This window comes from Chenopodium album, chromosome 4 (genome assembly GCF_948465745.1).
Source record: "Chenopodium album chromosome 4, dcCheAlbu1.1, whole genome shotgun sequence".
In the NCBI taxonomy this organism is placed as follows: domain Eukaryota; kingdom Viridiplantae; phylum Streptophyta; class Magnoliopsida; order Caryophyllales; family Amaranthaceae; genus Chenopodium; species Chenopodium album.
In genome coordinates, this window is record NC_137837.1 from 43,271,175 (window position 1) to 43,284,760 (window position 13,586).

The window sequence follows — 13,586 nt, forward strand, 5'->3', positions numbered from 1 at the left end:
AAGTAAGTAAGAGATGAAAGAAGGAAGAGATTCTCACTAATATTGATGATTGAAAATGAAGAAATCCAAACTTGATTGATCAAATGTTGAGTTACAAATCCAAAACCAAGAACTTCTCTCTAACTTCTCTCTAAATTCTCTCTCTAAAACTAAGCTAATGAAATATTATCAAAAAGTTGGTTTTTTTAAAAAGGAATTACAATTCTATTTATAAGTAAAGAAGACACCGGCAAATCCCGCGCCCTCTCCCGATGAATCCGCGGCCGCGGAGAAATGGGTACGGAACCCTCCGCGGGCTATCTGTGCAACACCCGCGCCCGCGGCAGGATAAACCCGCGCCCGCGGCCAAAGATGCTGCGCCCGCGGCCAAAGATGTCGCGCTCGCGGCTAATCCCCTGCTCCCAAAACCCAATTAGGGGGTCGCGGTCCCTCTGAGAAGGAGCGCCCTCTCCAGATTTCCCGCGCCCGCGGAGAGCCCGCGGGGCAACCGCGGGAAGCTCCTGCCAAAATCTGGCAATTTGTGCTTCTTGAGCCCGCGCCCGCGGCCTGCTGGAAATTCCTTGGAGACCTCTCCGAGGCCTCTCCAAGGCCTCTCTAAGCCCTCTCTAGCCAAATACTTCTTCCTTACTTGGTCATTAAGGTCCCAACTTGATTCCTTTGCAAAGGTGATTCTCCAAGTACCTACACAAGCAAACAAAGAAAGGAAATAAAAGGGAAAAAGAGCCAAATAAAAGGAAAACACGAGAAAAACACGAGAACCATAAAGAAAAGAGGAGAAAGAGAAACTAAAGGGAAAAGGACCAAAAATAAGAGAAGATAGCATGAAAAAGGGAAAGAAATAACCCTAAAAGACTACCCTATGAGTGCCATAAATGACACTCATTAAATTCCCCCAAGCTAGACTTTTGCTCGTCCCGAGCAAAACAAAGGCTAAAAAGGAAAAAGAAGGGCTTATTCGAAGCAAAAAGAAAAAGAGGGGCGAGAATTTACACTAAGACTCACTGTCGTAGGAATCACGGTTGTTTTTAGCTACAACAAGCCATTTAAACCCCTAGATCGCCCTAGAGGACGAGTGATGCTCTCGTAAGGGTATCCTAAGAGTTTACCCATAACTCTCCACCAAACCCCCAAGAGGCAAACCAGAAAAGGAAAAGAAAGAGGAAAAAGGAAACAAAATCTTTACGAAATGGACTTTACAAAGAGACTATAATTCAAATGAATAACAACCTTTCTAAAGTGAATTATGGTATGCACGTTATAAGATACCTAAGGTTGATTGAAACATAAATATGCTAAGCATAGGAACTAGTTATCACACTCCACTTTCATCCCAAACGGTCTTACCGCGTTCCCCCTACTAATCTCATGTCTCCCCTTAGTGAGCATCTCATAGATTCCGCGAAGGAACCGGAAAAAGATCAATATTTTGGGCTACTCGACATCTTGATTTCGCATCCCCTTTCCTTAGTCTAAAACCCATGATTCCCTTCACCGATGAAAGACTCAACTCCTAGGTCCAAAGGTCTTCCCAAAGGTTGTACCGTAAGGCAAGAAGGGTTAAGGTAGGCTAAAATTTAAAATTTGGTGGTTATCCTAAATTGTGAAGCAAAGACCGGCCAAATCTCAACACCAAACTTAATTAATCACCAAACAAAAACGTATTAACACCCCCAAGCTTATTCAAAGCAACAATCTACAAACATAAGAACAAAAAGCGCAAACGCTTTTCCCCCCAAGCTAAAAGAAACATTGTCCTCAATGCATAGAGAGGAGAAAGACACTTGAATTTTTATGGTTTTTCCCCTTTTTTTTTTTTTTTTTTTTTTTTTGCATTTTCTCATTTATAAATTTGTTTGTACTTTCTCGTACTCCTTAAAAGCATTAGTCCTTGCCTTTTTTCAATTTGGATGGCTTTTTTTCAAATATGCATTTATTAACATCCTTGCCTCTATTACTAAGGACGGCTTTTACATAAGCATTTGCCATTGTTTACCAAATATAAACTACTCAATTATGTGTACCAATTCGAACCAAACTCCAACTTCATAGACCACAATCACCAAACATTGACCCTTGCTTCACAAAAACCAAAAAGAAGGAGAACGAAACAAAAGGCTCAAGATATCTAATTATGCGGCTTGAAAAGAGGGAAAAAGGTTCAAAGGGGTAACAAGTAGGCAAATGTATCCCAAACCAAAAAAAGTAAACATAAAAGGGACTATCCTAGAAAAAGAAAATACCTCCCCGAAAAGTTGCCTTTGTCCTCCCTAGGTAGTTCGGTCACGGTCTTAGGAATCATACGCTAAGATTCTAGATTAGGTTTGCGAAAATCAAGGATCCATGCCGCTCATGCAAGAATTTGATGAAAGCTTGAACAAATATACATCTCACATGGTTGTAGCAAAAACTCACTAAGGTTGTCAAATCAAAGATAGGGAGCAACTACCAACATGCCACAAACGAGTAAAATCCGGTTTCATGATCCTCCTAGTTCTAGACAACTATCTTAGCATGCTTTATCCTTGAATCAACCAAATGTAATCTCAAACCGTGCATACCATTATTACCTAGGAAGACTATTATTCAAAAGCAAAAGTCCATTGCATACAAGTCCAATTTTCAAAAAGAGAAAGAGTGAAAATAAAGCCTCAAAAAGTTATGCACACAAACAAGAATAAAAGAAAGGGAATGAAAAGAAAAGAGAAAATGGAAAACTTAGACAAGGACAAGAAAGGGAAAGAGGAAAAGGGCAAATATGCAATCATAACACGTTTATCCCAATCGACATACAAGCGGTCTAATGGCCACATCGCCAAAGACCCCAAACACACTAGGTGTTAAATTCATACATCCTCGAACCATTCAACTTCCCCTAAATCTAATCCTAATCTAAGCAACCAAGAAAATATAGAAGTGAAAATAAAGAGGTAAAATAAGAAAGGCCTCACCAAGCGTCCGTGCTAAACTAAAGTACCCAAGGAGTAGGAACGTGCTTCTCCAAAAGGCTCCGCAATCCAAAGCATAGGCTACGAGCAAGGTGAGTTAAAGAAAAAGGCTATATATACAAAATGAAATTGTTAGTAACTTCCAAACAAAAGCAAACGATAAAACACTTAGACACAAGCTATATACAAAAACCTAAAGAAACCCATCATCATCAAAAATTTTTTTTTTTTTCAAGAAACTCCCAAAAACATCATGAAATGAAACAAAACAACAACAAGCAACAAACCAACGAGACCATTAGCAAAAATCCACCAAAAACCTTATCAAAGACTTCCCACCAAGCCCCAGGTGCCTCCCCCAAACCAACCATAAAACATCCTTTTTTACCCTCCCCCTTCACAAAATGAAGGCATCGACCGCGATGCCTACAAACATGCAAAATAGGGAAGGGGGAGAACAAAAAGGGAAACAAACATGCATAAGGGGACTATTGGCCACTAGGGCCGGCACCATCGTCACCCGTATCCCAACCTCCGGTGTAACCGGGAGGAAATCCATAGTGACCCTTGAATAAGTCAAGTTGGGATCGGGTCAATTGGTCGTAGGGCTCACGCTGAACAAGGGGCTCGGGGTGATGGGGGTGAACATAGTAGTATGCGGGATCACCCCGATAATCACTCCTCCTCGAGACCCTATTATTATAAGGCGGGAAGTTGCGCCTTGGCACATCGGGGTCCTCAACCCCGGGCCAATATGGGTACGTAGGGAGGTTGTCACCACCCCATGAAGGTACCGGCCCTTATTGGGGCGGCACATAAGGGTAGTTGACTGGAGGTGTGACCTCCCCCCTACACACACTAGCGTCATACAAGGCGCTAGTTTGATAAGACAGAGTTTGGCGGTCTTAGTACATACCTTGCATGCTCAATTGCATGCGCTCCATGTTGGCTCTCATGGCCTCCATCTCTCGGAGATAAGCATCTCCTTGGAAATCTTGTTGTTGTTGTTGTCTTTGTTGTCTTCTTTCTCTTCTTCTTCTTTGAGCATCATCATGAAAATGCTCATGTTGTTGTTGTAGTGGCGGTTGTTGTTGCTCTTCATCATATTCTTCGCCTCCTCCTTCCTCCTCTTCCTCATCATTCTCATCACCCCCATCAATCTCATCATCCTCCTCCATCTCATCGTCAATCATCCCATTGTCCCTAGGGACCATCCAAATGTTTCTAGCCTCACGAAGGATGGAGGTGGCGGCCGGGTTAGGGAGTAGGAAATGGTGGGTATTTCTCACTAGCCAAGAGTAAGTTCCGGCTCTCCTAGTGCTAGTTATGAAACGCAAAGTGTTAACTTGTTTCAAACTAATCCACACGTCTTCACTCCTTCCAACCGGAGTGCAAGACTTCAAGAACCCCTCTTGCTTAAAATACGACACAAGACGTGTCACCATGCCCCCACAATGAATTTCCCCCGTTTTGACCCCATGCGTTATCTCCTTACAACAATTCATGAAGATATAGCCAAAATTAATCCTTGACCCTAACTCCGGCTTGGTAGCCATCCATAACACCATAATCTCCTCTCGAGATAACTTCCCCAAATCATGCTTATTAAAGACCGAATACCCAAGAATTCTATGAAGGATCCTAAGGGCCGGATGGATAATCTCACTAGCAAGAGACTTCTTCGAATTAAACTCCCTCCTGTTGGCTATGGTTCTCCACCAAGAAACCTCATTATACTCAGTTTGGACTAGGGAGATAAGGGGCTCGAAGATATCACCATTGGGGTTGAAACCAAGGGCTACATTGAACTCGGCTAGGTTCATGGTGTGTTTGACATTGAAGAGTTGGAAGGAAATAATAAAGTCGGTTTCCCCCACCTTATTGAACTCAAATGTGGAGAAAAACTCAATGGACGGCTCCAAATAGGTTCTAGGGGAAGACTTTATAAACTCACCCAAGCTTAGGTTGTTTAGAAGGATGTCAAGGTCATTGTCAATTCCTAGCTTGGCCATGTCCTCACGAAAGTAGTGGCGGGAAGGTCTAAACTTCCGGTCTTTCATTTTGTTATAGATGGGGGTTTGTTTAGATTGGTTCCAAAACTTGAGAGGGGGTAGAGGAGGAGGAGGAGCATCATCTTGAGTTGTGGAATGCGGTTGGGGTTGAGGGTTTGAGGATTGGCCTTGAGAAAAATGGCCGGGGGATTGGTTTGAGCGCTTCTTGCTACTTTTCACTCTTCTTATCAAATCCATGTTGACGAAATTCACACAATTCACAAGAACAACACAAACTCCCTCAAACAAAACAACTACCACCAAAATTACTTACAACCCTCCTTACAAATTCAACCAAACCACCACAAACTACAAGGTACCTGTTCCAATCAACATAGCAACCAAAATCCAACAACAAACAACAATATCAACAATCAATCATCAATATAATCATGAATCAACAAGAAAAAGTAACAATCACCCAAATATACCAAATTTCCCATAAATCAACCATAAAACACAAAAATCATGCTCAAAATCAAGGTAAACAAACCAATGTAAAGAAATCAATTGAAATTGACAAAAATATTACAAAGGTTAGAAGTATAAAAAGATTGGAGACTCAAATTAAACTCAAAGCACTTCAAAGACCCGAAATTCCCCGAAAAACCACGAGAAAGAAGAGTAGGAGTGTTGAAAATGGAGGAATATGGAAGAATTTTTGAAAATTTTAGGCAAAAGTTGAAGAAATAGATGAGAAATTGATGTTTTGGGGTTAGGGTTTGAGAGGAGGTAGAGAGAGAAAGGGGAAAAATAAGGAGAAGAAAAGAAAATAAGAGAGGAGAGAGAGAGAAGAGGGTGCGCCCGAGTATAACAAACCCAGATCGCCGCGCCCTCTCTCGACTCTGCCGCGCCCGCGGAGAGACCGCGGGACAACCGCGGGAAGCTCCTGGAACTTTTGGGATATTTTTACCTGACGGGGGGCCGCGCCCTCTCCAAAAATGCCGCGCCCTCTCAAAAACTTCCCGCGCCCGCGGGGAGACCGCGGGGCAACCGCGGGAAGTTCCTGGAATGAATTTCCAAATTAGCTTGAATTGAGGGCCGCGCCCTCTCCAGACATGACGCGCCCTCTCCAAAACATCCCGCGACCGCAGGGCAACCGCGGGAAGTCCCTAGATTGAACTTCAATTTTTCTTGAAATGAGGGCCGCGCCCTCTCCAAAACTTCCGAGGCCTCTCCAAAACTTCCCGCGCCTGCGGAGAGACCGCGGGGCAACCGTGGGAAGTCCCTGGATTGAACTTCAATTTTTCTTGAAATGAGGGCCGCGCCCTCTCCAAAACTTCCGAGGCCTCTCCAAAACTTCCCGCGCTCGCGGAGAGACCGCGGGGCAACCGCGGGAAGTCCCTGGATTGAAATGCTTCAAAAAGGTTAAAAGGCCCCCGGGGTCTCTCTAAGCCCTCGGGGAGCCCTCTCCCCTGCACTCTAAACTCTTCATCAAACCCCTTCTTTCCAACAAGTGATGATAATAGGCGACCTACAAAACAAACACAAAACCAACTCAAAATAAAATCAAAAACCAATCAAGGAAAAATAAAAGAAAAGAAAGGAAAGAGAAATGAGATGAGAATCCGGGTTGCCTCCCGTAAGCGCTTTTGGTTAACGTCGTTAGCTCGACGTGCACCACCATCTCAAGGTGGTTTAAAAAGAATCATTTTGTGAACAAGTCCAACAAACACTCCATCATAGTACTTCTTGAGCCGATGACCATTAACCTTAAATGAAGATGAGGAGTTCAAAGGAGAAATCTCCACGGCACCATTATCAAAAACATCTTTCACTAAGAATGGTCCACTCCATCTTGACATGAGCTTTCCGGGGAACAACTTCATCCTTGAATTGTAGAGGAGGACTTTGTCACCTACACAAAACTTCTTTTTTCTCAATTAACTTGTCATGAAACTCTTTGGAGCGAGCTTTGTAGGTGCTAGCACAATCGTAAGCATCAAGTCGAAGTTCCTCTAGCTCATGAAGATCCAACCACCTCTTCTCCCCCGCACTAGCTAAGTCAAAATTTATCTTCTTGATGACCCACAAGGCACGATGTTCAAGCTCTACCGGGATATGGCATGATTTGCCATAGACAAGGCTATATGGAGTGGTACCAATAGGTGTCTTAAAAGCCATCCTATAAGCCCAAAGAGCATCATCTAACTTGTTCGACCAATCCTTTCTATTCCTTGCAACCGTCTTCTCAAGAATGAGATTTATTTGACGATTGGAGACCTCGACTTGGCCACTCGATTGAGGATGATATGGAAGGCCAAACCGTTGATGCACTCCATGTTTCCTCATCATCTTTTGGAAGGCGTTGTGAACAAAATGAGATCCGTTATCGCTTATCACAGCCTTAGGCACGCCAAACCTTGGGAAGATGATTTTGTTGAACAACTTCAACACTACTTTGTGGTCATTAGTAGGGGAGGCAATGGCCTCAACCCATTTCGAAACATAGTCCACAACCACAAGTATGAATTGATTACCGTATGAAGATGGGAATGGTCCCATGAAGTCAATCCCCCAAACATCGAACACCTCTAACTCAAGAATGGGCTGTTGAGGCATCTCATTCCTCTTGGAGATATTCCCAACCCTTTGACATCGGTCGCATGACTTCACAAATCCCCATGAATCTTTGAAGAGATGCGGCCACCACAAACCACATTGAAGAACCTTGGTAGCGGTCTTAGAAACACCCATATGCCCACCACTAGAGTCCGAGTGGCACATCCTTAAAACACTAGGCACCTCTTCATTTGGAACACAACGCCTAAGTAAGCCATCAACCCCTCGTTTGTATAAGATTGGATCATCCCACAAGTAATGTCTTGCCTCCCTTTTGATTTTCTTCCTTTGGTTCTTTGAGAAGGAGGGTGGAAACTCCCCACATGCTAGAAAATTCACCAAGTCGACATACCATGGGAGTTTCTTCACCTCTACGGCATATAAGAAGTCATCAAGCATTTTATCCTCAATTGGTGAACCATCATCATGAATTTGATCACCCTCAAGGCGAGAAATATGGTCCGCCACAACATTCTCCGCACCCTTCTTGTCCCTAATCTCAATCTCAAAAGTTTTCAATTCAAGCACCCATCGAATCAACCTAGGCTTGGACTCTTTCTTGGCAAAGAGATACTTGAGGGCCGCGTGATCCGTGAAAACTATGGTCTTGGAACCCAAGAAGTAACAACGGAATTTCTCAAAAGAGTGCACAATTGCTAAAAATTCCTTTTTCGTTGTTGTGTAGTTCTTTTGAGCCCCATTGAGTGTCTTGGACATATAGTAAATCACGTGAAGCTTCTTGTCTACACGTTGTCCCAAAACACCTCCAATAGCCCAATTACTCGCATCACACATCAATTCAAAAGGAAGATCCCACCTTGGGGCTTGAACAATAGGAGTGGAGATTAGGGCCTTCTTCAATCTATCAAATGCCTTCAAGCATTTGTCATCAAAAATGAACTCAACATCTTTTTGAAGAAGGTCATTTAGGGGCTTAGCAATAAGTGAAAAATCCTTGATGAATCTCCTATAAAAACCTGCATGACCAAGGAATGATCTCACTCTCTTGACATTCACCGGAGGTGGAAGTTTCTCAATCACTTCTATTTTTGCTTTATCCACCTCAATGCCTCTATTTGAAATCTTGTGCCCAAGCACTATACCTTCCTCCACCATGAAGTGGCATTTCTCCCAATTCAAAACAAGATTGACCTTCACACATCTTTCCAAACACTTCTCAAGGTTCCCAAGGCACTTCTCAAATGAAACACCCCCCACCGAAAAGTCATCCATGAAGACCTCCATTTCCTCCTCCAACATGTCCCCGAAAATACTCATCATGCACCTTTGGAATGTAGAGGGTGCATTGCATAACCTAAAGGGCATTCTTTGATAGGCAAAGGTCCCATTGGGACATGTGAAGGTAGTTTTCTCTTGATCATCGGGGTGGATGGGGATTTGGAAGAATCCCGAATATCCGTCGAGGAAACAATAAAACTTGTGCCTTGTTAGTCTTTCAAGCATTTGATCAATAAATGGAAGAGGGAAGTGATCCTTCTTGGTGGATGTGTTTAGACGTCTATAGTCTATACACATCCGCCAACCCGTGACCGTCCTAGTTGGAATGAGCTCACCCTTCTCATTCTCAACCACGGTCATGCCCCCCTTCTTTGGAACGACATGCACGGGGGAGACCCACCTTGAGCTAGAGATGGGGATGTAGTTTTCTTTGTCGTTCGATAGAAGGAAGGGCGCCTTCCTCAAGTGTTATGTGGTGTTGGCACAAGGCGGGGCTTATACCTTTAAGATCATAAATTGTGTACCCCAAAGCACCTTGGTGCTTTCTCAAAACACCACATAACTCTTGAGCTTGGCTCACGCTCAAGGATGCACTAACTATCACGGGGTAAGTGGAATGAGGGCCCAAGAACTCATACCTAAGGTGTGATGGTAAAGGTTTGAGCTCTACCATAGGCACACCGTTACCTTCTTTTGATGTGGTCGCTTGCAAAGCTTCTTGGCTTGAGATTTTCAAGCACATTTGCTCATCCACTTCCTCCATGCTTCCATTAAGCAATTCCTCATAGAATGTCACTTCCTTGCATGGTGTACCTACTTTGTCCTTGTTCAACAAAACATTCTCAAGAGCATCGTTAGAGGTGAGCAAGTGCTCATGCATGGAAGACACAACATGATCAAGTGAATCAATCACCATGCAATTTTCTTGAGAAGAACATGGATACTTCATGATTTCATTCAAATGAAATTCAATGACCTCATCTCCTACCTTAAGGGAAATCTTTGCACTCCTCACATCAATCATATCACCCGAGGTAGCAAGAAAGGGTCTACCTAAAATTATTGGAATGGTAGCATCTTCAACCATTTCAATCACAATAAAATCCACCGGGAACACAAACTTCCCAACCCTCAATGGAACATCTTCTACCTTACCTTTTGGTAACTTGATTGACCTATCGGCTAATTGCAAGGTAATGTTAGAAGGTAAGAGTTCCCCTAGTTCAAGTCTTTGATAAACCGAATATGGCATTATGCTCACAATAGCTCCCAAGTCACATAAGGCATTATCAATTTGCATCTTGTTAATGGCACAAGGGATGGAGAAGTTTCCGGGGTCTTTCAATTTGGGTGGCATTTTGTTCATGATGATAGCACTACAATTTTCGGTCAAATTGATAGTCTCCACAACCTCACAAGTTCTTTTCCCACTCAAAATGTCCTTGAGGAATTTGGCATTTGGTTGATCACATCGGTAAAAGGTAGAGAAAGATGAAGTTGTTTTAGCATATCAATGAATCTCCCAAATTGTTCATCCAATTTGTGTCTCATGAATTTTTGTGGGTAAGGGAGCTTGGGTTTAACAATTTCTTTCTCTACTCTCACCTCTCTAGGCGTCTGAACCACAACCTCATCCAATGATGCCCTATCCCCCTCATTCTCAACCAAGGATTCCTTAGGAATTTCCTTATCTTCACCCTTCCTAGGCAATCTCTCCTCAAGAACCTTACCACTCCTTGTAACAATAGCATTCACATGTTTCTTGGGATCAAGACCTTGGGAAGGTAAAGAAGAAGGGCTTGCATGATCTTTCAAAGCATTAGCAAGTTGAGAAATTTGGTTTTCAAGCATTTTATTGTGGGTCATCATTTCATTGAACTTCTTATCACTAACGGTCATGTATGTGTTCAACAACTTGGTTTGATTCTCAATTATTTCTTCCAAATTGGTCCTAGGTGAAGAAGGTTGTGAATAGGAATTTTCTCCTTGAGTCCTTGGAACAAATCCGGGTGGGCGACCTCTTTGATCATTATTTTGAAAATTTCCCCTCCCTTGATTGTTCCAAGTACCCCTATTTTGATTTTGACCATAACCTTGATTATGGTTACCACCACCTTGATTATGATTACCACTACCTTGGTTATGATTTCCATAACCTTGGTTTTGATTACCATGATTTTGGCTTTGATTTTGGCCACTATAACCTTGGTTATTATAGCTACCACGAGAACCTTGGTTCCCTTGGTTTCTATAACCACCACCTTGGTTATAGTTGTCAAAATTGCCTTGGTTTTGGTAATTCTTATTCCATTAACCTCTTTGGTTATCAAACCTTTGAACATTATTATTTGACACATAATACACATGCTCACTCTCATTGTTATCAAACTCATCAACACATTCATTAGGACAATTACTAGAGTCATGATCATACGATCCACATGCATCACAAAACAAACAACCCATAGGCATATTATGTGAAGAGGGAGGGGGTTGAGAGTTAGAAATAGTACCTCTCCCCTTAAATTGGGAGGGAAGATTCGAAGCTTGAGAAGAAGAAGAAGCGCTCTCCAACTTGGATTTGATTGCGGTCACCTCCTTTCCCAAGTTTGTCATTTGGGAGGAAAGTTTGTTGATCGCATTTAGATGGTCCACCAAGTACAATGAAGATTGCTTGCTTGAAGAGTCCCTCTCCCCATCTTGCCAATCTCTGTAGTACGTCACCACGTCCTCAATAATGTCCACCACTTCTTCTTCGGTTTTGTTCATGATAGGACCCCCGACCCCCCTATCAAGGCATGACTTGCCTTGGGGACTTAAACCGCCATAGAAGATTTGGACCACTTGGTATGTTGGGATTCCGTGGTGAGGGCACTCCCTTTGATACTCTTTGTATCTCTCCCATGCTTCGTAAAGGCTTTCATTTGGCCTTTGCTTGAACCCTTGAATCAAGGCTCTTGCCTCCGCCGTTTTCTTTTGAGGGTAGAAGCGGGACAAGAAGGCCTTTGTAACATCATCCCATGTTCTCAAGGAGTTGGGCTTCACCTCTTTATCTAGCCACTCTAAGGATCTTCCTATGAGAGAGAAGGGGAACAACTTGAGGCGGATGAACTCTTGAGAAACTCCGTTGACTTTGATGGTGTTGCAATATTTCTCAAATTCTTTAAGATAGTTCAACGGGCTCTCATTCTTAGCCCCACTATATTGCCTCCTCTCAATTAAGGTGATCATGGCCGGCCGAATTTCGAAATCATTTGCCGGTGTTGTAGGCGGAGCTATGCCGCTCTCAAACCTATATGCACCGGGTATTCTTAGCTCCTTCAAGGCCACTCTCGGATTTTCTCCCATGCCTTGCTCTTCTTCAATCTCTTCTTCACTTGAAGAACTATACCCCAAGGATCGATTAGCTATTCTTCTCCTTGAGAGAGTCCTTTCGATTTCTGGGTCAAAAGGCACAATGGATCGATCACGAGCTCTATGCATGCAAAACTTCAAAGAAAATATTAGTAGCACGGCTACAAGTGTAGCCTAAAGAAACAAAATCTTTTTGTAGTTTTTTTTCAATTAAAATAAAGTAGACTCAACAACAAAAGCTAAGCACCAATAGCATTCCCCGGCAACAGCGCCATTTTGACAAGAGGAAAATGTATGTCGTTATCTACCCTTCCCCCAAGTCAAACTAAATTTGTAAACACCTAACCAACCTTATATGAATATAGGGCAAGTTAAGGGTCGATCCCTAGGGAATGCAATGATAAAAACTAGAGTCTAAGTCAAGCTACCTCGAAGATGGAGTTGAGATTATGGTTTGCACTATGGTAAACTAAAACAAGTCTAATCAAGTAAATCAAAGTTCTAAACACTAGGGACATGGGTTCCACATGCAAGTTCAATAATAAAGCTAGTTTTGAGCTCAATCAATTAATTCAAGTATTGCAATGGACAAACAATAGTAGCAATCAAGAGAGTTCAAATGCTATCTCCTATAGGCCAATCTAGGTGTCACTGTGAAAGGCAAATCAAGAAGAATCACAAGCAAACCCAATCAATTAGAGCAACTTTCAAATCAATTGTTCATGTCATTAAGAGTTGCAATGCAATCTAGATTAATCTTATAGGTTGATCACTCCTAGTCTAATCAATCACATGCAAAACTATGTCAACTAATTTAATTGCAACAAATCAATCAATCAAAGAGCGTCAACTAGCAATTTCATTAATCAAACATGCTTCCCCCTTTCCCTAGCAACTAATCTACTCACTAATCATGGTGAAATTCAAAAACAAATAACTAGAAATTATCATTCTATATCAAAATCTAAGAGAAATCAAAATATTCAACAATATCAAACTCAAATCCAAAGAAAAACAAGCAACAAGCATAAATCAAATAGCAAGTAAGTAAGAGATGAAAGAAGGAAGAGATTCTCACTAATATTGATGATTGAAAATGAAGAAATCCAAACTTGATTGATCAAATGTTGAGTTACAAATCTAAAACCAAGAACTTCTCTCTAACTTCTCTCTAAATTCTCTCTCTAAAACTAAGCTAATGAAATATTATCAAATAGTTGGTTTTTTTAAAAGGAATTACAATTCTATTTATAAGTAAAGAAGACACCGGCAAATCCCGCGCCCTCTCCGGATGAATCCGCGTCCGCGGAGAAATGGGTACGGAACCCTCCGCGGGCTATCTGGGCAACACCCGCGCCCGCGGCAGGATAAACCCGCGCCCGCGGCCAAAGATGCCGCGACCGCGGCTAATCCCCTCTTCCCAAAACCCAATCAG

The 13,586-nt window shown here is 42.5% G+C and overlaps 1 pseudogene; it reads left to right on the top strand.

Moving 5' to 3' along the window:
- The first annotated feature begins 11,654 nt into the window (after nucleotides 1-11,654).
- On the top strand, nucleotides 11,655-11,753 carry LOC145629776 (small nucleolar RNA R71; annotated as a pseudogene).
- Nucleotides 11,754-13,586: the final 1,833 nt, after the last annotated feature.